The following is a 27,455-nucleotide window of genomic DNA, read 5'->3' as shown; positions in this document are numbered from 1 at the left end:
TGAGAAAGATTTGTGAAGGGTCATGTGACTCTTCATGTGACATGTTATTCTTAAATTATTGGTAATAAACTGCAGATTTCCATCGTCAGGCTTCACCCCATTCAGTGTGACAAATCCCCCTGGGGCAGACACAAAAGGTCAGCGCGTGTCCACTGGAAATGATCTTGTTTTTCATAGGCAATACCAGTGGACATGTTCAACTGCTCTTCAAAAAAACTTTAAGATGTGGGCCTATGCAAAAATCAACTTTCAAAGTGTTCATTTCCTTAACGAAATCTATGACTAAAAAAAAAAATTGGTCTACAAGCTTTTTTTCCCCCATGACGATGACGGGACAATATGCATCAATTATTTTTGTAAATGAAAAAAGGAGACAAAATAAGACAGACTGCTGCACAAGCCTATAATATACAAGCGTTCATGCCAGATGTCAAGAGTTTAAATCACCCAATCAGAGCTTTTCTGTTAAAAGGATACATTTTTTGCCAGGTGTTTTAGTTAGGCGTTGTCCGTAATCACCCCTATACCCTTAAATATGGCACTATTTGAGGGAAAAGATGCAATAAAGAGTGTACAGCCGATGTACACTCAACCATAGATATCCATAATAAAGGCTAGATGTCTTACGGCGGAGTCTCTAACGTCATCACCGGCGGCCATCTTGTCACAGGCAAGCTTTCTGGCGGGCTCCTGATGTAAGAGATCTGAACACAAATACTCTTATCTCACTGAAATCTTGACGCATTTACGAATGGTTTGGTTTCTTACAAACGTTATTAACGTGGCTGTAATTCTGGATGCTTGAACAAATTATGAATAATTATTCATAAGTATGCAACAAACCAACCAGTTTGAAAATCGGTAGAAAATTGAGCAAGTTATGGTTATTTAAAAAGTACACACACCATTAACACACAATGTTACGAGTGAGCGAGCTGACTGAGACAAGATGGCCACCAGGTGCGGACGTCGACCTCCATTGGCCAGCAGCGCGGACGAGACATCTAGCCTTTATTATGTATATCTATGCACTCAACGGCTAGAGAATACCCATAATGCACTGTGAGAGTCGTGAGCTGAATAAATTCCCGTGTCTGAGCAGAAGATGGCGCCGCAGCTGAATCATCCATACATACATTTTCCAAACCGCTGGCCAATGTGGCTACAGCGTAATATCATATAGGTGTACATTCCTTTTTAAATAATCGTGAAAAGCACAAATATTTTTCTGCAAATGACAAGAATTGCTAAATTAATAAGCACGATTATCGGTTTAATCATTATGCAGCATTGGGTCCTATTTTACTGATCTGATCACATGGTCTGAAGCTCTTAGGGCGTGTCCGAATCCACTTTTTCTAGTTTAATGACGGAAAAATCGGTCGGTGTGTCAGGCTCATGGTCCTAAAGGGTCGTCCCTCATCTCTTAATGAGTCATGGGTGTGTTTTGGGCGTAATGTGAAATAAACCAATCAGAGTCTCATCTCCCTTTCCCTTTAAAAGCCAGTTGTGCTCACTCCATGGCGGATTCACTATTTACATGTGAGCGGAACTGAGAGTTTGAACGCTTGTCAGAGAGGATTCAATTTATTTTAATATTTAAAAATGTGTGTGTGCTGCTGCGCATCCCTGTGTGTGTAATCATCAGAGTGAGATTTTGGTGACGGCAGCAGGGGTTTGGGTGGGGACGAGGTTCTGATCTGAAAAAATTGTATAAATAAATAAATATATATATTTTTTAATTTAATTCAACATTTCTCTGTGTGTGTGTGTGTACATAGTATTAATTCTTGCATTTCTCTATTTCAAAGATGTCAGGGAAGAGACAAATTAACAATCCATAATAATTTGGAATATCTATATTTTTTCTTCAGAATTTTTAAATTTTTTGATATCTTCGAATCGTTATGAATCAGTGAGTCGATTCAGCAGTTTGGCAGTTTGACACGCGATCCGAATCATGATTCGACTCACTGATTCATAACGCTTCGAAGATTCATGAGGCCGTGTTTTGAAATCGTCATCACTATATAAGTCGTTATTTAGGGTTTTTTTGCGCACAAAAACTATTCTCGTCACTCCATAAAGTTATTGTAGAACCGCTGTAGTGAGATGGACGTTGTAACGACGTCTTTAGTACCTTTTAAGGGTCTTGAGAGTGTAAAGTGCATTGAGCCAATGGAGGACTTTCAGAGCATCAGATTTCAACTAAAATATCTTCATTTGTGTTCCGAAGATGAACGGAGGTCTGACGGGTGTCCAACGACATGAGGGGAAGTAATTAATGACAGAATTTTCATTTTTGGGGGAACTAACCCTTTAAAAATAGCGGACAAACTGTATACTATGTTCAAGAGGCTACACAAGTCTAGTGCGGCGTGTCCAGCGGTGATATTATACAGCACCTTCCCCTTCAGGAGAGTCACACTATTGTTGAATGCAGGTGGTTCGCTCTGGTGCCAGACGCCCTGGTCACATCGTGCCAGCTAACCTCTGCCAAACTCTGCAGAACAATGAAGGGCGCAGGCCAAAAAAATAATGGACCCAAACACACACACAGAGAGAGAGAGAGAGAAAGAACCCGGAGCAGAATCTGGGCCTTGGCATTCATATGCATCAAGTGACAAAGGGAAGGAAGCGCCCCGCAGGAGGAAAGACAGACTTTTTCATCAGCACACACTTTAGGTACATCACCATGTTCCTGAGCTTCTCACTGATTGGTCAGTACATGCTAAAATATACAATAATGCCTGTTCATTTATCAACTGTGTACAACAGAATATTTAGACTCTATCTTCTAAAGCAAGGCTATTTGCTTATTATAAAAACATTTTACTAAAAATGTGTGTACTTAATATTTTAATGCAACCATGTTATAAAACCAATACACGCCTGCCGTTGTGTGCTGCTCTGCGTGTGCTGTTACTATATTCACAATAAAGCAGAAACACTCAATTGCATCACACTGTGCCATTAGGGAAGGAAAGTCCAGATCCCCGTCTATGAAAGCTGAAACAGTTTATTCATGTGCAACAAGAAAGTACCTAGAGAGAGCTCTCCATTAGCATTCCCATTCATCTCAATGTCAGCTCATCGGTCATTATCATCTGATTCTACAGCTGCTTATTACACGGATGCTTACCAACTACATACATACATGCACATATCATCCACTTGCTTGTAGAACGTGCAGAGATGTATAGGAAACATAGATTATACAAAACTGAGATGGGTAACGGCCATTATCAAGAACTAACAGACAACCACATAAAACAAAGACGATACCGGACCTTGAAACAGTGGAAACTAAGAGCTTAAATACACAGGGTCAAACAGAACAGGTTCAGGAACTAATTAACAACCAGAGAGACTAAAAAGGCAAGCGGCTCCTCTCGCAGTTTCTCTTGAAGCAGATACGGAAGTGACTTAAACTGCAGTTCATGGACTGGCCACTAGAGCAGTGTTAATTTTGACAGCAAATTTTTATTTAGTTTTAGTCATAGTCTTTTGACTAAAATGCCATTTAGTTTTAGTCCTATTTTAGTCACCTGAATTGTTTTTAGTTTTAGTCTAGTTTTAGTCTCCTAAAATCTAATGAGTTTAGTTAAATTGTAATAAATTAAGCATTTAAGCCTTACATAACCGACTGTCACTTGAACTGACATTTTGACATCATTTTGTTTTTGACATAAAAAAATACACGAAAGAGCTCAATTCACTTTTTTGTTTGTTTTTTTAAAAACAGCTATATACTTTTTATAACTTTTGTTTTAGTCAGTAAGCCATATCAGGTTAAGCTAAAGCTTCAAATAAGTTTGTTTATTTTATTTTTTTATTTAATTTCAAATAATGAAGATTTTTTAAATGGTTTTAGTGAACTATTATAACCCTGATACTTTATTGAATATGTGTCAAATACTGGTCTTTCCTCCTGACTATGAATTAAATGGGAATGAAATTAAACACAGTTTATTGTGTAACCAAAAACGAATATATAATGCATGACTTGTAATTATAAACAAGCTGGAAATACACCGGGACTCTTATTTTGAAATGTCTACACCTCTGTTGCAGGAGCTCATTCAAGTTCAGATGAGGAGATAAAATATGCATTGTTACAACCGTCTAAAACACATTACTATATAAACATCGTTAAGTAAACATTGTCATTATTCATCAGCATTAGTTCATAAACAATTGCCTGGCATAAATGTGCGCTATTCATTGATTGTGAACCGCTCTCTGCGTGAGCCTGTAGAGCGCGCAACAGCGCCGTGTTTTCCAGCGGGTTAGATCAGCACGTTCAAATCAAATGTGCACATCTGTTACACAGGACATCAGTTCTGACTGGATCTCTTCCCTAATCGTCCCTCCCTAACATTTTCGTCTCGTTTTTATTTGTTGACGAAAATGACAGTTAATTTTCATCATAGTTTTTGTCATCCAACACTAGTTTTTATTTAGTTATCGTCTCGTTTTCGTCAGTGAAAAAAGGTTGTTGACAAAAATTATAACGAAAATTATTCGTCAATGAAATTAACACTGCACTAGAGACAGACTCCAGAAGGAGCAGAATCTCATTGAGCTCATGTTAAAATGCCCAACTTTACAGCAGAAGAACACATGTTTACAGTCTGGGACAAACTGTGCTTTTGGTCTGTACGGCTAATGTTGCCCTTCATGACGACTGTGAGGGGGGGAATGATTTTATAACTCATTCGTTTACATTATATAAAGCCTTAAAGTCCTGCATAATTAAGGGCGTGGCCACTTTGAGTGACAGGTGGATTGCCGTTTGTCTGCTGTCTGTTAGTCGTCACCTCAGCTCCGCCCACGTCCCGCCTCTTTGACCATTTTCTGTAATCCGGGAGTGATGCGCTGACAAGATGGCGACGGCCAGCTCGACCCTACTTTACGCTTCAAAACTGCTCTTCAGAGCCCAATAGTGACGTCACGGACACTACGTCCATATTTTATATTTACAGTCTATGTAAAAAGGCTGTATTATATAGTACTGGTCTAAAGCACACGGCGCAAGCGCACTTAGAGCATGTCCCAATCCACTTTTGCTAGTTTAACGACAGAAAAAACGCCAGGCTCATGGTCCAAAAGTGTTGTGCCTCGTCTCTTAATGAGTCATGGGTGTGTTTTGGGCATAACATGCAATAAATAAATCAGAGTCTCATCTCCCTTTCCCTTTAAAAGCCAGTTGTGCTCGCACCATGAGAGGATTCACGATTTAAATAGAGTATTATAGACACGCTCAACCTGACGAGTCAGTTTAAATACATGTGTGTATTGCCACGATTGGTCAAATCAGTTGCCAACTTCATTCATCATTACTGCAAATAGGTCATTCTGATACATGCAATGACTATCCATTATGACATGTAGGCATTTCTATCTTTATGTACATAATAATAATATTTTACATTGTAATCCTTTAAATTTTCATATTTAAAATGTGTCTGTGCTGCTGTGCATCCCTGTGTGTGTAATAATCAGAGTGTGTGTGTTGTATATAGGCTCATATTACTAACACGCCATTTAAAGAACACACAGATACTGACTTTAGAGCAGGTTCAAAACGTCCACCAAAATGTTTTTTTTACACAGCTGGCTTATTTTTCCAATTGTTTTCAATGGAAGCGTCACATTTTTAAAACGCCATGACGAGGCACTGAGCGTCTATTTCACACTCAAGCTCGAGCGCTCTGCGTTTTTACCAGTCGCCGAGAGTTGAAGAATGTTCAACACAGCGCTCATCACTGTCACTTTTCACCCAGCCGTCCAATCACAGTGGAGGAGGGGCGGGACTAATACAACACCGACCAAATGCCACATTCTGCAAAACGTCAACACATAACAACAAGAAGCATAATAACAGAACAAAATCCTTTCATACAAGAGCCAGACAAAGTACTTTACATTCTATCTGCATTTTTATATCGGGATATTCCATATCATAGCAAGCAAAGCATCTCAACTGAAAATGAAAAAACACTGCGCTGGCAAAACGCTCTCAAGCGAGGCAGCTTCGGTGGACACACGGCCTAATAATAATCAGGAACACAGGCAAAACAGAACCAAAACACAATGAAACTAAACATACATTGTACACCTGTAAACAATGTTTTGATCAATAAGTTATATCAACATACATTTTTACATTGCTTTAACTCATCAAAATAAGTTAAGCAGTTTTCGTTTTTTATGTTATACAAGATTCAACTAATTTTTTTGTCAGTTTAATGGATTGTGCATTAACATAATGCAAGTTGATTTGACTTAAACATCCAAGTGTTTTGTTTTTTTACAGTGTATGCACAACATTCTATCAAAAATCAATGGGAGAATTTCAAAATGCAATCTTGCAAAAACTGTAATGACATTAAGGAGAAATGTGTACAAATGAAGGTGTGAGTTTGTCCTAGGTATGACAGGGGACAAATAGGATATCACTGCCAAACATGAGGCTAAAATGGCCATATTTATCCACAAAATTAGATTACTGCAAGACAAATGATTGTAAAATGAGAAGAGACATAAATTACTAGTATAAAATGCGAGGACACAGTGTTCTGCGTCTCTGCTATCATTTTTCTAACAACATAAATCAGCCAAAAAGGCCACTATTTCTATCATCATTTACACAGTTTATTCCAAATCTTACTTTTTTCCCCCTGTGGAACACAAAAGGAGATTTTCTAAAGAGTACTCAGGCTGCTCTCTTCCATACAATTATGATATATAACAAGCATGTCTGTCAAGCTCTGAATAGGACAAAACATAATGAAATATAAATAACAGTTCATATTGTCAGGGTTCTGTCTTGTGTTTTTGTTCATGTGTATGGAGGCCTGTTGCCTGACGTTAGTTAGAGTTTAGGTTTATAGTTGACAAAACTATACAAATCAAACCTGGTTTAGATCTGGTTCAGAGGACTCACAATGCTCAGTATAAACAGAATCATGCTCCGTCATTAATAAGTCACTATGCTGGACTAATGAGTAGTACTACATTAACACTTCAGCTACTACTAACTAATATAGAAACAAGCTGAGCTAATCAGGAAGTGATATCAAATTTAGGAGATAGTTCCTTGTTAGGTAATCAATAATTACTGAATGAAATTAGCCTCATTAAAAACTATTAACTACTGACAAATTATAAAGAACATTATCGTGTGTCTGAGATGTAATCAGTCATCATTTTTACTCTGAATAAAGTCATGAATTGCATAACTAATTACTCAAGTGTTACCTGGTCACTATCCAGGAAACCCCTTAGGGTAAACAGAACAGAACCAACATAATGTATTGCAGATATCATTATCATGTCGGGAATTTAGTCTGACTCAAGGGGAATCAGAATGCCAAATCCTGACTGGCGAGAGGTGGAGCTGGGGATGGAGGAGGGTAAATGAGCTCTGGAGAAACGCTAATGATAGTACTGAATGAGCTTATATATGTATGCGGTGATATTCCTATAGGTAGACATGATCAGCTGACAGTCAGGTGATGCGAGCTTGACTAACGTGACCTGCCAGAACTGACGCTACGCTTGATATCTGTGTGTTTTGTATATGTATAGGCCTATTAAATGTGAAAGTAAAGTACATTTTCTTTCTTTGATGACGTTGCAGGGCGTTCCAAATGAGCGATTTTTGTCTGTGAAGTCCACTTTAGGTGATATACCGTGCTCAGGGAGTAAGGAGCAGTGAACACTGCACAGGGACCCTGTCGAATGGAACTATACTATAGTCTTCTTTGTGTCCTAGTTAGTTTCCTTAGTTACTGATTGTGTTCACCTGTTTCTCATTTATTTCCCGTGTATACTCCCTCTTCTGTTCAGTCCTTTATCAGTTCACAGCATTTCTATTACCGTCAAAATGTGCAAATTTAAATTGCGAAAATTGCAAAAAAACTGCAATGGAAACAGTCTTTCCGCATTTACAGGTCACCTGGTGTACGTAAAAGTGGATCATTCTTTAGAGATGACGCGATAAGTTTGGACAGAAGATGAGACAGAGTTCTTTATTAAACTCATAAAAGACAATAGAATTTCAGGAATACTGGATTCTAAACATCAAAGATATGCCACAAATTATCATGAAGACCTTGAAGCAGATATGAGGGAGAAACACACACACACACACAGCTTTCTTTGCCATTAATGCTTGGATAACATGCGTCTCCTTCCATTAGAAATAACGGCTAGTGCGGTGACTGGGATATACATAAACCTACCAACATACGTGGCATAATATTTGGAATGACTTATTGCCAGAGGAAAAAAATAAGTTTTAGTTGCATAACATTGGATAATGGAAAGAGCGTAATTTCATAATCGTTTTTTATCGACATTTAGAAAATAGTTTTGCGCAAATCTGTAATGGAAAACACATAGTTTGGATGCCAGCCGAACTTAGCCCCGCCCACAACATTTGAGGTCAGGAAGTTCGGTCTGGACTTGATCCGTTGTGGAGCAACTATGCTGGAACCAGAGCTGTTCGAATCAAATTGTCAGTGCGGGCTTTATACGATGATGGACAGATGATCAACAGTAACGTAATCATCACGCTTGGGTTGAATTTGTTTACTAAATGGAGAACTTGTTCGTATATGCGTTCACCTTTACTATTTCTCTCAAAAATGATGATGGTGTTGGTAAGCACTCTGTGTATCCTTAAATTATTGTTTACAACACCGGCAAAGATCGTTTACACTCTTCTTCTTCTTCTACTTCTTCCAGCGTGCGTGCAGTTGAGTTCTGTTGACAACTATGCATCGCTCCGTTGCTCTGATTGGTTGTAGGTCTATCCAATTGAGAATCATCTTTCCTGGTTCGGTTGAAACACGCCCCATATCATTTTCAAATTTGCCACATCAAGACACCTTGAAAGCTTGATTCTGCCACCGAATAATAAAAAGTGATTGCGACATTTTATCTGACAATTCCGACAAAAAAATGTCTTGCAATTCCAAGTTTATATCTCGCAATTCTGACTTGTGAGATGCAAACTTGAAATTGCGAGAAAAAAAGTCTGAAATTTGAGATACAGTTTCGTTGCGGAAACAAGCTTCCATAAGACACTGTGAATCAGGCTAGAGGTCTGCGTTCCCGTCGGATCCGATCAGTTTTCTTGCATCGTGGAGTAAATTTCCAAATCAAAGACGGTAGTGGTCGGTAACTCTGGTGTACATTGGACAGAATCGGGCGGTCTGACAATAGCACGGCCGCTCCCGACATATCCTTTGGCAACAGCGTATCCGCGCTTGAACTTGAACAAAACGTTCTGCAGTGGTGGCGTTCACACAGTTCCCAGTTCCCTGCCCTGAGCCTGGCAATCTATGTCCATGAGAGCGCCTTCAGAGAGAACATTCAGCCTTTGTGATCGGATTTTGGACGTTCGGTAATGAAGCCGTCTTCAGTCAGCACATTCTGTTCTTGCATGGATGTTAAAAAAATATGTCATTTTGCAGTAGCTATGGCTAGTAAGCCGACAGTTTTCGTTTATTTGTATATTTGGCTAATAGTTTTGAGTGTCAGATGTCGTATTTGATTTAGCCTATTTTTCTTCGTGACAATTTGTACGATGTTGACAGTATCATAAGACAAAAATCAAATAGTTTTATATGTGTTATCCCAGTCACTCTCTTTCTTTAGGGGAAATTTAAATCTGGAAACGGTCTAAATAAAGCGGGATAGGTCGGGTCGGGAACAAAATCATTCTAAGCGGGTGAACGCAGAGTGAATTTTAAACGTGTGCGGAATAGCACGGGATGAAAAAAAACCCAGTCCCGCTTGGACCTCTAAATCAGGCTTCAATCCCACCACACAACAATAGTTCTTGGACATGTGCAAAAAAGATTTGATGGTATACAGGGCAAGACTTTTATTGCCTCAATTTCTACATTATAGGGCTCAAATGCAAGCTCTCACCAGTGTTTATGATTCTGCTGTGTCAAAGAAAGGCATGAATAATCTCCTTTTGAATTCCACGGAAGAATGAAACGGTGAGTAAACGATGATATAATTTTCAGTTTCGGGTGAACCATTGTATGTATTTAACTGTGAGTTAATTAACCGTGAAACATAAGGACGGAGACGTAAATCAAAGGTGCAAAGCCAGAGGACGCTGTGTTCTGCATCTCTGCAGATCATTTGTACCAAGTCGTTTTAGTGTCTTACAGTTTGTCATTCTATTCAGTCGAGTATTGACAAAACCACTTGAGACACAAGCCACTGTTTAGCTTCACAGGATAGAAAAGGCTTAAAGGTTTAAAACTGAAAACAGCCTGTGTGTGAGTGTGTGTGTGTGTGTGTGTTAAAGACAGCGGCAAGGGGAAAGACAAAGAGAGAGAAGGAGAAACCAAACACTGTGTGTGTGTGTGTGTGTGTGCTGGGATTTATTGTAATAGGCCCATCCATCGCTTAGGGGCATCATTTTCATTAAGGCGACATGCGGGGGTCTTTTAATTCCCACGTCCTGAACCAGCAGCAGAAGGCCTAGACATTACCTGAGGGTCAAACGCTCCCACGATGAAAATGGATCTCCAAATCAGAGATCACAAGGTTAGATAAGCACTAAGCACTACCAATACTCAAGCTAGTGTAATTGCCATTGATTTTACACTTAGGGAAGCAATTAATATTTAGACAGAGTTTGGCCAGTGAATAACAACTCCTATTTTACAAGCAGACGGGTGACATTGTTTACCCATTCCGCTTGATTAGCGAGCTACGCTAACCCCGTTTGCATTTATTGCGTAAGACGCTTCGCCATATAGCCAGTGCTCTTCATAAATGATAATGAAAATCCTGTTCACTTTAACTGTTGTGTGAAATGTGAAGGTGAAAATGTCTATAAATCTATGGCCACCGCCACAAAGTCCACATGTTCACAGTGATAAATGAAATGTTAAATGCACAGTGTGTTACTGCAGAAACCGTGCCATCATCACTGAGTTTAAAGAATAGATTCAGTATTGAAAATCAATGAACAGTCAGCACTGATATGTGAAAGAAGCATTGCGGTGGCACAAAGGACTTTATTATTGAACTAACACAAATGGCCTGTCAGCCGCAGCAACTGTGGCTTGTATCTTTCAAAAAGACGCCGCGCGCCGTCACACAGCAGGTGATGTATTGCTATTGGACAAAGTAAGGCTATTTACTAGTGTACAGCTTATGCACAATACCGTACCATACACTGCCTGTCATTTATTGTGAAACAGTATACAGACTGAAGTCATATGACCCCACAAGGATGCACTTTAGTTCTCGAAAAAAATAAAAATAGTAATACATACATATAATGACTAGTGTCTTATGATCATGCATATAACAACGATATTGGCTGTTTATTAGTATTCATAAAGCACATATTAATGCCTTATTCTGTATGACCATATCCTACATCCCTTAATCTTAATCTTAACTACCTTTCTAACTGTTAATAAGCAGTAATTAGGAGTTTATTGGGGCAAAAGTCATAGTTAATAGTGAGAACTGGACCTTAAACTAAAGTGTGAGCATATTTTTCACTGAATTAAAATTGATGTTGATATTTTTCAGGGGCATAACGTTAAAAATGTCAGGGTGATTCAACTGTCCTGGGCTGCGTTTCCCAAAAGCATCGTAAGCCTAAGTTTATCGTAAAAACGATCATACGAGTGATCTTAATATTAAGGTCTGTTTCCCAAAAGCATCGTAACTTAAGTAGCACAAAATGGCTGAACAAAAAAAACAAGAAAAGATACCTTTCAAAAAGACGAAATAGATATCCTCATTTACATTTATGCATTTGGCAGACGCTTTTATCCAAAGCGACTTACATTGCATTCAAGGTACACATTTTTTACATTTTTGTCAATTCTATCTTATACTATTACATACATCATAGCGACCCTATACACTCATTTACAAAAAATAACAAGTTCTTTGTATTCATGTTGGTATCATTTAATTTAGGAAATTAATCAAGAAAATTTAATGACTAAACTAAATAAAAATAAAAAAATAGACCAGGGCCGGGTTTCCCAATAACGATGTATCTTAGCTCTAAAGAGCGTGTTCTACAAGCGTCTGCCAAATGCATAAATGTAAATGAGGATATTTATTTCGTCTTTTTGAAAGGTATCTTTTCTTGTTTTTTTTGTTCAGCCATTTTGTCAGTGCCTCAGCCTGTAGGTAGGTGCTTTATATAGACGTGTTTTGATTGCTAATCCACATCAGATGACAATTATTAGGTGAAACGTTCAGAGGAAACGATTCCATATAAGGTTATATTTCAGCACTTCGCAAATGGACAGCGACTCTTAAGTAGCACTTAGAGCGTGTTCTCGCGCGTTCATGTTAAGTGCATTTTTGGGAAACGCACGTGGAATTGCTACGAGTGATCGTAACTTTGCTCGTAGAACACGCTCTTTAGAGCTAAGATACATCGTTATTGGGAAACCCGGCCCTGGTCTATTTTTTTATTTTTATTTAGTTTAGTCATTAAATTTTCTTGATTAATTTCCTAAATTAAATGATACCAACATGAATACAAAGAACTTGTTATTTTTTGTAAATGAGTGTATAGGGTCGCTATGATGTATGTAATAGTATAAGATAGGGCTGCATGATATGGGGGAAAAAACAAATTGCGATTTTTCTGGTTAAAATTGCAATTTACAAATTAAAATGCGATTTTTACTTTACATTTTTTTATTTGTATATATATATAAGAACGCCTGGTTGGTTGTGCTTATTTGTAGGGCTGCACAATTTGCTTAACATTTTGTGTTTATTAATAATAATAATTATTGCTAAATAAAAATATTAAACAAAATAAGAAATATTACTCTATTGCAATCTAAATTTCATTATTAAAAAAATCAAAATAATAGTTATTAATAAATATAATAATATAATAATAATAATAATAATAATAAGCGAATAATAATAATGATTATTATTATATTTTACGAAAAACTGCAGGATTACCTGTTAACATGCAGGCAGCCCATTAGAAAAGTCTGAGGATTTATTATAAAATATTATATTATTATTATTATAAAAATGTGTGACAATCATTTCAAATTTTTTTGTCAGGAGGTCAAAAACGAGTCAGTGTCTTTATTATGAAAGATGATTTATAAATGGAGGATTGTGCGCACAATTTACTTTTTTTATACCCAAAATAGGATGGAGTGAGCCTTACTGGGCACTAAACACACTCATGTTTCATTCATACTGGACACCAGAGGGCGCCCTCAAGCAGAAACTCCATGTTTGTCTCAGAAGTAATATCACGTATTCACACAGGAAATCCCTAATGTGAAGCTAGCGCTATAGCCGAATAAAAAGAAGATAGAAAAGCCTTGACTGATTAAACATGAAGATGATAAACACACGACTGCGACAATATATTGTGTATTTGAGTTCTTCAAGCCTTCTCTGGTATATTTATTATAATAAAGTAAATGTATAATCCAGTGCTAATCGACGTAACCTTTAACACTGTATAGAGTACTATAAAATTATACATCGTCTGCCTCATTCTGTGATAAGAAGCCACAAAAGGACATTTCAAACCCTCGACTGACGATATGAAGTGAGTAAAAACATGTTATTAAATGTTGTCTTTTGTTGGACAACAGGTTTAAAAACTCTTCGCAAGTTTGGGAAGATGTCTGACACGTGTTGCTTTTTCGGTTATAAGCGACTCAAACTCTCTTTCAGACGAAGCAGCATTTAATACTGAAAATAAATTGCGGTTTCAAAATAGCACTATGCCAAATCCCGATTTCACTTTGATTTTGAGCCCTAGAGTAAGTATATTTTTTCTTTATTGAATCTCTATTGACACAATAAGAGCAATTCACCTTTGTTCCTCAAGTTGGCAATGTCTGATACGCAAATAAATATACTATAAATATCTCAAATACACCATATATTGTCGCAGTCGTGTGTTTATTGTCTTCATGTTTAATCAGTCAAAGCATTTCTTTCTTCTTTTTTTTTATGTTTTTTAATTACTTCAGGCATAAATCAACAAGTACCAACAAGTAAAACTGGAAATGGCTGAGCGAAGCCCTGCAGAAAGTGCTGTACGCAATCAAACATCACTGATGTGGATCTAGCGGAGAAGCCATCAGCCATAAAAACATTGTTTCTGAAGACGTTATAAGTGATAGTTTTGAGAATATGTTCGAGATTATATGAGCCAGATGCTGATGACAATGACGGTAAGAAGCATCTGCTCAAATCCAACCCTTCAAAGTTCCAAAAGTTAACAGAATATGCTTTATTTTATTCTTGGTGATTGTTATTAAAACATCAGGCGAGTTGTATGCTATTGCACCAGTGAGAGATCCATCTGTGTTAGATATAGATACGGGTCGCTAAAGACTTGAATATGTAATAATGACTGGAGAAACATTCATGCATTTAAGAGTTGAATAGTTTGTTTGTTTTTACCAGTGTGTACTATATGTATACAGTACATGCAATGTTTGTTTTGACATGCACAATGAGTTAACCGCAATGATAATATTGTGGTTGGTATTACTTCTGGTTCATTGGTCACTCTAGAAACAGAAGGTCAGGTTGAATACATTGCATTAAGTGCTGTATTAATGCACACAGTGTACTTCACACTTTTCATGCATACTAATTTCTTTCAGAAATAGTAGGTAATAGGGCATGTCAAGCATACTCCAACTTTAATGCACACGTCCAGAAACCAAAGCAAACGCACCTGAACACAGTGCAGGGACTGAGCCCACATTAACCCGGGCGAGAGAACAGGTTACTCTGCTTTCAAGGTGCAAGAGGACGGGACTAAATATAAAAACTGGCCTACTTATGACTAAAGAGCCCATTCCCATGCAAACGTAATGCAGACAAATGGACAGAGGTTCCAGTGCATGTCATTTGGGACACCCCTGGCTAATTTCTAGGACAGGAGCTACTGAAATGGAAATCGAGCATGCCTTGCTTTGATCGCCCGCACACCCCCTGGAACAAACGCAGTAATGAGCGGATGACTTTGGGTCCACCTTCCGGCCCGCTCGCTCTGTACTCACAAATAGCAGGACCACTAACATTTTTACCAAGTGGACACATTAAAAAGACTCGGAATCTGGGTGAACAGAGCGTTTTTAGCATGTTATTGCAGATTAAAACTTCTGAAACTCAACCGTGTATAATCAATACAGCTATAGCGCAGGGGTTTATGGGGGCCGTCTACATTTAGAGGACTACAGGGAAATCACTGAAGAGACCTTAGATGTTTAGAACTGAATGTCTATTCTCTTCTAATGTCTAAGAGCATGCCAAGAGCACAATACAATATATATATATATATATTTCCAAACACATTCATACAAAGACAAAAACATGCATACAAAGTAAAAAAAAAAAAGATTAATTACATAGTTTAATCATGTACATTGGTGCCACATGAAATAATACAGAAACAAACAAAAAATAAAAATACATGTGAAACAATACAGATTTAAAGGGGTGGTTGATTGCCCTTTTAACAAGACGTAAAATAAGTCTCTGACGTCCCCAGAGTGTGTGTGTGAAGTTTGAGCTCAAAATACTCCACAGATCATTTTTATAGCATGTTAAAATTGTCACTTTTTGAGGGTGAGCAAAAACATGGCGTTATTTTCTGTGTCCCTTTAAATGCAAATGAGCTGCTGCTCATGGGGCGGAGTTTCAAGAGCTCATGTTAGCAGCTCTGATGACCTCATGCAACTGTTCAGTCTTTTATGATCAAACCGGAGTCGGACAATGAAGAGACGACATGTAGAACGAGACGGGACATTTCTGAAGGGATAGTTGATGAGTTTATGAGTTAACTTGGCCTCACCCCCTTTGTTGCGTGTTCCTGGGGGCGGGGTTTATGTAAATTCCAGGGTTAGTGATGTCACTTATGCTGTGTTCCCGGCAGGTTTTTGAGCCTGTAAGTCACATTTTTAAACCACGACTTTGTAGCGTTCCAGGCAAAGTCACACCAAACTGCCTGAGCTCAAGGATTTGTGGCAGCTCGATCGTACGGGGCTAATGCTCATTTACAATCATTTCTATCGCCAAAGGTGTTTACTTCTTGCTTATTTGAGAGAAACGGAGGAGAAACAACGATTTCAACGATGAAAATATTTCCCTTTGCTCTGAACTTTGAGGGTCGTAACTTTGCAGATGTTTATGCTCAAACAGCGACACTACACACTCACTAAAGTTTAAAAAGTCATAATCATAATCAACCGCCCCTTTAAGTTATTCTGAAGTGACCGAATCAAATCTCAAAGTGAATATGGTTACTTGACAGGATTGAATTAATTCACAGTTTTATTAATATATTCAATTACCTTATATTTTTTAGATTTTTAGTTTAATTGTTGGTCATTTTGGTCAATTTTGTCATTGCTTTTCTCGTTGTATTATTACTATTAATAGTTTTCATATATTTTATTTTTATTTATTTCCAATTACACTCTAAAAATTTGATAAAAATAACCCAAGTTGGGTTGAAAATGGACTAACCCAGTAATTGGGTCGTTTTAACCCAGTGGTTGGGTTAAATGTTTGTTTAAAACAACCCAATCGCTATCCATCATCTGTCTATCCATCTATCATCCATCCATCCATCCATCCATCCATCCATCGTCTGTCTATCCGTCCGTCCATCCATCCATCCATCGTCTGTCTATCCGTCCATCCATCCATCCATCCATCCATCCGTCCGTCCATCCATCCATCCATTGTCTATCTGTCTAGCCATCCATCCATCGTCTGTGTGTCTGTCCATCCATCCATCCATCCATCCATCCGTTCATTCATCCATCCATTGTTTGTCTGTCCATCCATCCATCCATCCATTCGTCCATCCATCCATTGTCTATCTGTCTAGCCATCCACCCATTGTCTGTCTGTCCATCTATCCATCCATCCATCCATCCGTCAATCCATCCATCCATTGTCTATCTGTCTAGCCATCCATCCATCGTCTGTCTGTCCATCCATCCATCCATCCATCCATCCATCCATCCATCCATCCATCCATCCATCGTCTGTCTGTCCATCCATCCATCCATCCATCCGTCCATCCATCCATTGTCTATCTGTCTAGCCATCCATCCATCCATCCATCCATCGTCTGTCTGTCCATCCATCCATCTTTCCATCCATCCATCCGTCCATCCATCCATTGTCTATCTCTCTAGCCATTGGGTTTAAAAAAAACCCAAGTTGGGTTGAAAATGGACTAACCCAGCAATTGGGTTGTTTTAACCCAGTGAATGGGTCGTTTTAACCCAGCGGTTGGGTTAAATGTTTGCTTAAAACAACCCGATTGCCCAACTTGGGTTGTTTTTAACCCAGCATTTTTTAGAGTGTAATACTTTTATTGCTTTAACTTAAAGTGATTTCAGTTTGTTGCCAAAACAACATTTCTAAGTTTAATTTAGATTAAGTTTTTCATTTATATTTCATTTTACTCCAGCTGTATTTCAATGAGCAGACATGTTTTCAGTAGTTTAATCTGATGATAATAAACTAGTGAGCAATAGAACATATTATAGTCTGCTCCTTAAATCATATCTTTATCGTCCTCAATCTGAGCAAAAGTTTGATCTTCACAATTGGTAACCCGCAGTGTAATCGAAAAGAAACATGAAATCATAATTGAACATTGAACACAATAAAGTCTCCACCTTTTCTCATCTAGCCTAAAAAAGAAACGGTCATTTTGTAACATTTTTACTGTCCTCATTAAGTCCCATGCAAAGCATGCTGGGAACTACACTTCCAGTCATATCACCATCCAACAATGTTTTTCAAGTACTCTATGGGTTCACCTTCATAATTGAATCCAGTAGATCGCTCATTTTAGAGAATCCCATTACATGAAAGCAAAGAACTGAGATTCAGAAGAGACAGAGTTGTGTGATTCTTGCGCTCTAGAGAGACACAAGCGTTCTCTCAGTGTTCCTCAAGCATCTCTACTGCACATCGACTTAGACACGCATGAGGATGTTTAATGTGCTTGACGTGATTTAATATTTACTTTCAGTGGGATTCTCACATGAGCACCTCCTCAGAGACACGTATCATTACATGTTGAGGTCAGTTTAAACACGCGTGTGTTACTGATCTGAGCTCAGCACTCTTCCACAACACTGAGAGAACACGGATCTGTTATACCACACACACCTCGCTCTGATATATAGCCCAACATTAATGATCAGATGATTTTGGTATGCCTCAGTGAACATATTTTGGACGACAACCAGAAACGCCATTAGGCCACTTAGAGGAGAAGAATCCATTAACTTGGAATTTTATTAAAAACCTGCCCATAAAATCCCCCTTTATCACACTGAGATTAAAGAAAACATGCAACAATAATAATATCACAAGATCATCACGAGCTGTCCATCAGGCTGACTCCACTCACACTGACTATCTATCTATCTATCTATCTATCTATCTATCTATCTATCTATCTATCTATCTATCTATCTATCTATCTATCTATCTATCTATCTATCTATCTATCTATCTATCTATCTATCTATCTATCTATCTATCTATCTATCTATCTATCTATCTATCTATCTATCTATCTATCTCTCTATCTATCTATCTATCTATCTATCTATCTATCTATCTATCTATCTATCTATCTATCTGTCTGTCTGTCTGTCTGTCTGTCTGTCTGTCTATCTATCTATCTATATATATTTCTATCTATCTATACGTCCGTCAGCCATCCATCCTTCCATCTATCCATCCATCATCTGTCTATCCGTCCATCCATCTGTCGTCCGTCCGTCTGTCTGTCTATCCATCCATCTGTTGTCTGTCTATCCATCCATCCATCCGTTGTCTGTCTATCCATCCATCCATCCATCCGTTGTCTGTCTATCCGTCCATCCATCTGTTGTCTGTCTATCCGTCCATCCATCTGTTGTCTGTCTATCCGTCCATCCATCCATCCGTTGTCTGTCTATCCGTCCATCCATCCATCCGTTGTCTGTCTATCCGTCCATCCATCCATCCATTGTCTGTCTATCCGTCCATCCATCTGTTGTCTGTCTATCCGTCCATCCATCTGTTGTCTGTCTATCCGTCCATCCATCTGTTGTCTGTCTATCCGTCCATCCATCGATCGTCTGTCTGTCCATCCATCTATCCATTCATCCATTGTCTATCTGTCAATGCATCCATCCATCCATCCATCCATTGTCTGTCTGTCCATCCATCCATCTATCTATCCATCCATCGTCTGTCTATCTGTCTATCCATCCATCCATCGATCAATCGATCCATCCGTCCATCCATCCATCGTCTGTCTGTCTATCCATCCATCCATCCATCCATCCATCGATCAATCGATCCATCGATCCATCCGTCCATCCATCCATCGTCTGTCTATCCATCCATCCATCCATCCATCCATCAATTGATGCATCGATCCATCCGTCCATCCATCCATCGTCTGTCTATCCATCATCCATCCATCCATCGTCTGTCTGTCTATCCATCCGTCCATCCATCCGTTGTCTGTCTGTCTATCCATCATCTATCCATCCATCCATCCATCGTCTGTCTGTCTATCCATCCGTCCATCCATCCATTGTCTATCCATCCATCCATCAATCCATCCATCATCTGCCTGTCTAGCCGTCCATCCATCATCCATCCATCCATCCATCCATCGTCTGTCTGTCCATTCATCCGTCTATCTATCTATCTATCTATCTATCTATCTATCTATCTATCTATCTATCTATCTATCTATCTATCTATCTATCTATCTATCTATCTATCTATCTATCTATCTATCTATCATCTGTCTGTCTGTCTGTCTGTCTGTCTGTCTGTCTGTCTGTCTGTCTGTCTATCTATCTATCTATCTATCTATCTATCTATCATCTGTCTGTCTGTCTGTCTGTCTGTCTGTCTGTCTGTCTGTCTGTCTGTCTGTCTGTCTGTCTGTCTGTCTGTCTGTCTGTCTGTCTGTCTGTCTATCTATCTATCTATCTATCTATCTATCTATCTATCTATCTATCTATCTATCATCTGTCTGTCTGTCTGTCTGTCTGTCTGTCTGTCTATCTATCTATCTATCTATCTATCTATCTATCTATCTATCTATCTATCTATCTATCTATCTATCTATCTATCTATCTATCTTTTTTCAAGGTTCTTTTCAAAACTTTCATGCAAGGCTTTGTCATGCAAATATTATTATCACAACTGTTCAAATAGTCAAACATCACAGCTGTATGAATTTATTTGAATTTCCAATCGGTTGAATTCTACTCTACACTTGTGACTAAATGAGTTGAGTTCAACTGTAATGTTGTGATGTTGCTAGGCAACCTGCCATTGCATGGTCAAACCCTAATTACCACGCAATCAAATAAAAGTTCCACCTGCTAAACACCAGAGCCCAATTAGAGACACGACCAGATCTACAGTGAATGTGTTCATTTCATAACCCATGAAGTGTGTCAGCAGCAAATCCTTTACTCTCCAGCACATTCTCTCAGATCTCTGCCATCCAGCGGGCCAGAAACCTGACAGCTCGGACGCCTGGCGCTCCACACGCCCAAATGTGTTGTCAAAGAGCGGAAGAAGCTCTGCTCAGCCCACATGCAACATTTCATCCTATTAAACGAAACCAAACATCTGTTCAGCAGTTCTTCCGCATTTTTCAGTCGCTTCCTTATAGGCTATATGGGGTAATAATGAAGTTAATCGCTACTGTATCCGTGGTGAATTTAATGAAATACACAGTTTGAAAAAAACCGAGCTCACTTAAAACAGCTGCGCCTGAAACGATCACAGCCTGCGAACTCTGGGATGAAGTACATGAGGCTCATCGCAAACTTATTATTGACTAGCTAAACCGTTTACAAAGCATCTGCTCGTATTTTCTATGAATGCAACGTCGCTGTAAATATCATGACCAGTGCGGAGATAAGCAAACAAACACGAGGCTTTAATATTGTAAATCATTTTCAAGAGCAACCCTGCAACTATAATGTTCCGTCTCCCATTTATCTGGAGCTTTAACATTTGAGGTAATTCACAGCGGTGCTGCAAACAGCAAACATTATTTGTTTTAAACAAGGGCCAATAAAATACCTGGGGTCTAGTGGGAGTAAGCAGAAAACAGGAATTGCTGGAAAACAAGAGGCCTGGTGTGGCATTTGAGAAATCGGTTGAGGGAATGGAGGGTGAACACAACGCTGAATTGAATAATAACAACCACATCAGGCTCAGAACTCTACAGGCGCCAGGCTGACAAGTTCATTACCGCTGGAAGTCGCCTGGCTGCAGGATTTTTGATGGAACGCTATTGCTGCGTTTTTATCCTCTGAAATTGCTCTGTGTGCAACCGCGCACAGGCCACCGAGAAATGCAGAAAGATCTCGTTTTTCAAAATCGTAACATAGAGCAAAAATATCACAATCTGGTAATCTGGCAAAACTTTTTGTAATGCATTTCGGTTCAATTACTTCAAACTAGAGCTGCACGATTAATGGCTAAAAGAACAGGATCTCGATTCAAATTCCTAAATTCTTATTCCTAAATGACAGTGATTCGCCTGTGTCTATTAAAGCTTTCACAAAATCACACCAGGATATTCAGTTCTGATCCACAGAGAGCCATCGTCATGTATAGACATGAATCCACTTCACAAACTCGTTATTTCTGTCTTGCAATCATTCTGATTATCAGAGAAGTACTGGGGTAAAAGTTTATCATTCACATATAAACACTGATTGGTAGCAATCAAAATCGAGTAAATCCCCTTTTGAAAGTAACTTGACGCTTCGAATAAAGATTGTTTCAATTACGTTGTTAGACCAGTAGGTGGAGACAAGTGACTGTTAAAAATGTGTCTGTCATTGAATCATTCGTTCAAAAACACTGATTCATCTTCTTTATGTCTTTATGAGTGAGTCATTGAATCATTCAATCACGAGATTTGTTCAAAGACACTGATTCATCCAGTAATGAAACGAGTGAAGTCTCTATGGGTGAGTCAGTGAGTCATTGAATCATTCACTCAAGAGATTCGTTAAAAAATGCTGATTCATCCAGTAATGACACAAGTGAAGCCTTTATGAGTGAGTCATTGAATCATTCATTCAAGAGATTTGTTCTAAAACGCTGATTCATCCAGGAATGAAACAAGTGAAGTCTTAATGAGTGAGTCATTGAATCATTCATTCAAGAGATTTGTTCAAAAATGCTGATTCATCCAGTAATGACACAAGTGAAGCCTTTATGAAAGAGTCATTGAATCATTCATTCAAGAGATTTGTTCTAAAACGCTGATTCATCCAGGAATGAAACAAGTGAAGTCTTAATGAGTGAGTCATTGAATCATTCATTCAAGAGATTTGTTCAAAAACACTGATTCATCCAGTAATGAAACAAGTGAAGTCTTTATGAGAGAGTCATTGAATCATTCACTCAAGAGATTCATTCAAAATCACTGATTCATCCAGTAATGAAACAAGTGAAGTCTCTATGGGTGAGTCATTGAATCATTCATTCAAGAGATTTGTTCAAAAACATTGATTCATCCAGTAATGAAACAAGTGAAGTCTCTATGAGCGAGTCATTGAATCATTCATTCAAGAGATTTGTTCAAAAAGATTGATTCATCCAGTAATGAAGCAAGTGAAGTCTTTATGAGTGAGTCATTGAATCATTCACTCAAGAGATTAGTTCAAAAACACTGATTCATCCAGTAATGAAACAAGTGAAGTCTCTATGGGTGAGTCATTGAATCATTAATTCAAGAGATTTGTTCAAAAACATTGATTCATCCAGTAATGAAACAAGTGAAGTCTCTATGAGCGAGTCATTGAATCATTCATTCAAGAGATTCGTTCAAAAAGATTGATTCATCCAGTAATGAAGCAAGTAAAGTCTTTATGAGTGAGTCATTGAATCATTCACTCAAGAGATTAGTTCAAAAACACTGATTCATCCAGTAATGAAAGTATTCATGAGTCAATTAATCATTTATTCAAACCAAGTTTTTAAATAACTCAGATTAATTCAACATTTAAAATATTTTAAACATTTTGTCAGATCCTCTAATAAATGACATTTGTTTAGTTGTCTGTTCAGAATCGTGAGGGAATCCTGATCTATATTTGAAACAAAACAATCGTAATTTTCAGTTTATCCAGAATCGTGCATCTCTACTTCAAATCATTTTGATAAATATTCAAACATCCACAGCTCAATGTTAATTTTAATAGTTTACTGTGGGGTTTGTGTCTTTATTAAGAGTTTCAGAGTGAAGCGCAGCTCTGTGTTCATTTACACACGTGCAGCTCAAGATCCGGTGTGCTTTCAGTGTCCTGGTTGTCATTTATAACATAGCATTTTGGGATGTTATGTGTGCCAGAATCACTTTATTTTGTCATTCACAAAATGTTTGACAACATTTTTTGATGGCATTTCATCAGATTTGTAATGAGAGGTGTCTATAAGCCTGTTGTCAACTGAACATACCGACTTAAAGTCACCATGAAATCAAAATGGACAATTCTTATTTTCTTACAGAATGATTCAGTGTTTATTATAAAGTATTTATCCATTATTATTATTTTAAAACTCACGTGCATCATAATTAAGTCAAAAACATTAACCCTAAAAAAGGTTTGAGTCCACTTTAAATTCCAGTTGTTTGTGCAAAGGCCAATGTGTTGTTAAACTATCGAAATATGAACTTAAAATCTCAGGACGTTTTCTGTTAACAGGCAAAAAGTTTGGTAATCCCAGTTTGAGAACATCCCTCTGAGCTTCAGCTCAAATCTTCTGTCCCATATGGATATTTTTTGGCATACACTTTTATATGCCAGATGAATGTCAGACCATTTTAATATTATGCATTGTAATATTCATCAATGCAATAACTTTCATTTAAAACGACACTGAATTGAATAGGAATGTAGAGATATTAACCCCAGATGAGCTGTTCTAGAATCAGGTTTTCACTGTATCTAAATGAGCTTTTAGTGATTAACGAGAGGACATCATTTGGGGACAAAGATGAGGAATGGGATGAGAACAGGCTGGAGCACCAGTGCTGAGCAAAACAGATTGAGAGGCTGTGCTATTGTTAATATAGTCACGGTTAAAGTGGACTGACTATATTAGAAATATAGCATAGCTTTGTACATCGTAATGCTTTTTTAAAACAATTATAAAGCCAACATGAAATCAACATCGACCATTCTTATTTTTCATGGAATATTGCAGTGTTTGTTATAAATGATTTATCGGTGCACATCATTATTGTGTTAATAACCTTGAATCAGAAGAACAGAAACATGGGATGTTTGTCCAAAATAAAGAATATTGAATGATCACCTCAGATGTTATAATAGTGTTGGATGTACACTGTACATCCAAACTAATGAATCCTTAAGGCGAGACACAGCAGGTGAAAACATCAGGCAGTGGTCAATTTTGAGATTTTGGGCCAGTTTGCTCCCTTAACATGTAAGATTTAATGTCAAAATAAAAAACATGTCAACATTACTCATTAAAGTGGTTATTTCATTATATTTTGACATTATAGATTCGCTCGAATGAGTAGGTGTGAATGACGAGACTCGCTCGAATGAGTAGGTGCGAATGACGCGATTCACTCGAATGAGTAGGTGCGAATGACACGATTCGCTCGAATGAGTAGGTGCGAATGACGCGATTCACTCAAATGAGTAGGTGCGAATGACGAGATTCACTCAAATGAGTAGGTGCGAATGACGAGATTCACTCGAATGAGTAGGTGCGAATGACGAGATTCACTCAAATGAGTAGGTGTGAATGACGCGATTCGCTCAAATGAGTAGGTGTGAATGACGTGATTCACTCGAATGAGTAGGTGTGAATGACGTGATTCACTCGAATGAGTAGGTGTGAATGACGTGATTCACTCGAATGAGTAGGTGTGAATGACGTGATTCACTCGAATGAGTAGGTGTGAATGACGCGATTCGCTCAAATGAGTAGGTTCACTCGAATGAGTAGGTGCGAATGATGCGATTCGCTCGAATGAGTAGGTGCGAATGACGCGATTCACTCGAATGAGTAGGTGCGAATGACGCGATTCACTCGAATGAGTAGGTGCGAATGACACGATTCGCTCGAATGAGTAGGTGCGAATGATGCGATTCGCTCGAATGAGTAGGTGCAAATGACTCGATTCACTCGAATGAGTAGATGCGGATGACGCGATTCACTCGAATGAGTAGGTGCGAATGACGCGATTCACTCGAATGAGTAGGTGCGAATGACGCGATTCACTCGAATGAGTAGGTGCGAATGACACGATTCACTCGAATGAGTAGGTGCGAATGATGCGATTCGCTCGAATGAGTAGGTGCGAATGACTCGATTCACTCGAATGAGTAGATGCGAATGACGCGATTCACTCAAATGAGTAGGTGCGAATGACACGATTCACTCGAATGAGTAGGTGCGAATGACACGATTCGCTCGAATGAGTAGGTGCGAATGACGCGATTCGCGAAAATGAGTAGGTGTGAATGACGCGATTCACTCTAATGAGTAGGTGCGAATGACGCGATTCACTCGAATGAGTAGGTGCGAATGACGTGATTCACTCGAATGAGTAGGTGTGAATGACACGATTCGCTCGAATGAGTAGGTGCGAATGACGCGATTCGCGAAAATGAGTAGGTGTGAATGACGCGATTCACTCTAATGAGTAGGTGCGAATGACGCGATTCACTCGAATGAGTAGGTGCAAATGACGCTATTCGCGCGAATGAGTAGGTGTGAATGACGCAATTCGCTCGAATGAGTAGGGCCGAATGACGCTATTCGCATGAATGAGTAGGTGTGAATGACGCGATTCACTCGAATGAGTAGGTGTGAATGACGCGATTCGCTCGAATGAATAGGTGTGAATGACGAGATTCACTCAAATGAGTAGGGGCGAATGACGCGATTCACTCGAATGAGTAGGTGCGAATGACGCTATTCGCACGAATGAGTAGGTGTGAATGACGCGATTCACTCGAATGAGTAGGTGCGAATGACGCGATTCGCTCAAATGAATAGGTGTGAATGACGCGATTCGCGCGAATGAGTAGGTGCGAATGACGCGATTCACTCGAATGAGTAGGTGCGAATGACGCAATACACTCGAATGAGTAGGTGCGAATGACGCGATTTGCTCGAATGAGCGAATTGAATTTTGTTAAGCAATCAGGAGCTTGCTCTAGTAGTGACAACAATGAGGACAAAATCATATGTGGATACCCGGAGCTGTACGATACATCTTAATACTTTATAGAAACAGGGATAAAAAGGTGAGTTGTAAAAAATGCTCTTTACTCAATTTGAGCTCTACATAGGCCTATTGAGACTACAAGCGAGCTAAAGCTGTCAATTGAGCTTATTCGTGTATTTTAAAACAATCCATATCAGCCATTTCACAACGACTCGAGCCGGCTGGCAGAAGCCCCTCCCATGATGCGATTTCGCATCTGTTGTGAAGTGAATGTCACGCACGAATGAAGCGAGTAAACTCAAAATGTTCAAGCGTCCAACTACACGCGAGTAGCGCAATTTATTCGCGCAAGCCGCATCTGGTGTGAACGCAGTCAGTCTCACACGCAGCGCTGTCTAATCCAAATATGGGCATTTCCTTTGTAGAAATTACCAACCACAAAAGTTTGCCGGGAATTTACAACCGAAAACCACATCTGATTGGTCGATGTGAATTTCCGACTACGGGATTGGCTGCCGCTTCCTTGTTTATTCTCTGCCCGAGAGAAAATGCAGACAACGCCAAAATCCGCTCATAAACGTTTACAGAAAAGACGGAAACAGCTGTCACTTGCAAGAGCTAGAAAAAAGACAGTAAGCAACAACAGATTAGACGACGAAACCCCGTCAGCGAATCAGATTCATTAGTTATAGATGGACACACACGTGTGCAGTTTGTGTGACTGTTGTGTGTTTGATAAGGTAGCTCTTCAGCTATTGCTATTAATAATTTATTAATTTATCAATTTCCATGTATTTACAATATTATACACTACTGATATTAATGAACTGAATATATATTTTGTTTGCACTTTGGGGTTTCTATAGAAATATATGACATTATACAAAATAAAAAAGGCCGTTTCCTCACACTCAGAGTCAGATTATTCACTTCAGGAGCTCCTACAGGCACACACTCTTCCAGTCTTATCCTGAACTATATTCTGAAGGCTTTCCCAGAGGGATTTGTTGATATATCATTCCTATCCTGAGTTACAGGTCCTTTCACTCCCAAAAACATGGCGTAAATTGATTTAAGGATATTGTCGGTATTCTCTAATTTACTAAAGCACAAAACCAAATACCCAGAATCCCCTCAGTTAAATCCCTCTCAT

The 27,455-nt window shown here is 38.7% G+C and overlaps 1 protein-coding gene across 1 annotated transcript in view; it reads right to left on the bottom strand.

The window, feature by feature from the left end:
* grik3 (glutamate ionotropic receptor kainate type subunit 3) overlaps positions 1-27,455 on the bottom strand; it is a 219,594-nt gene that overhangs the window by 119,111 nt on the left and 73,028 nt on the right. The gene's annotated exons all lie outside the window — the stretch shown is intronic.

Source organism: Gobio gobio (genome assembly GCF_949357685.1).
Source record: "Gobio gobio genome assembly, chromosome: 15".
Taxonomy (NCBI): Eukaryota; Metazoa; Chordata; class Actinopteri; order Cypriniformes; family Gobionidae; genus Gobio; species Gobio gobio.
The sequence above is the reverse complement of the archived record's forward strand: the minus strand, read 5'-3'. Positions and strand labels throughout refer to the sequence as shown.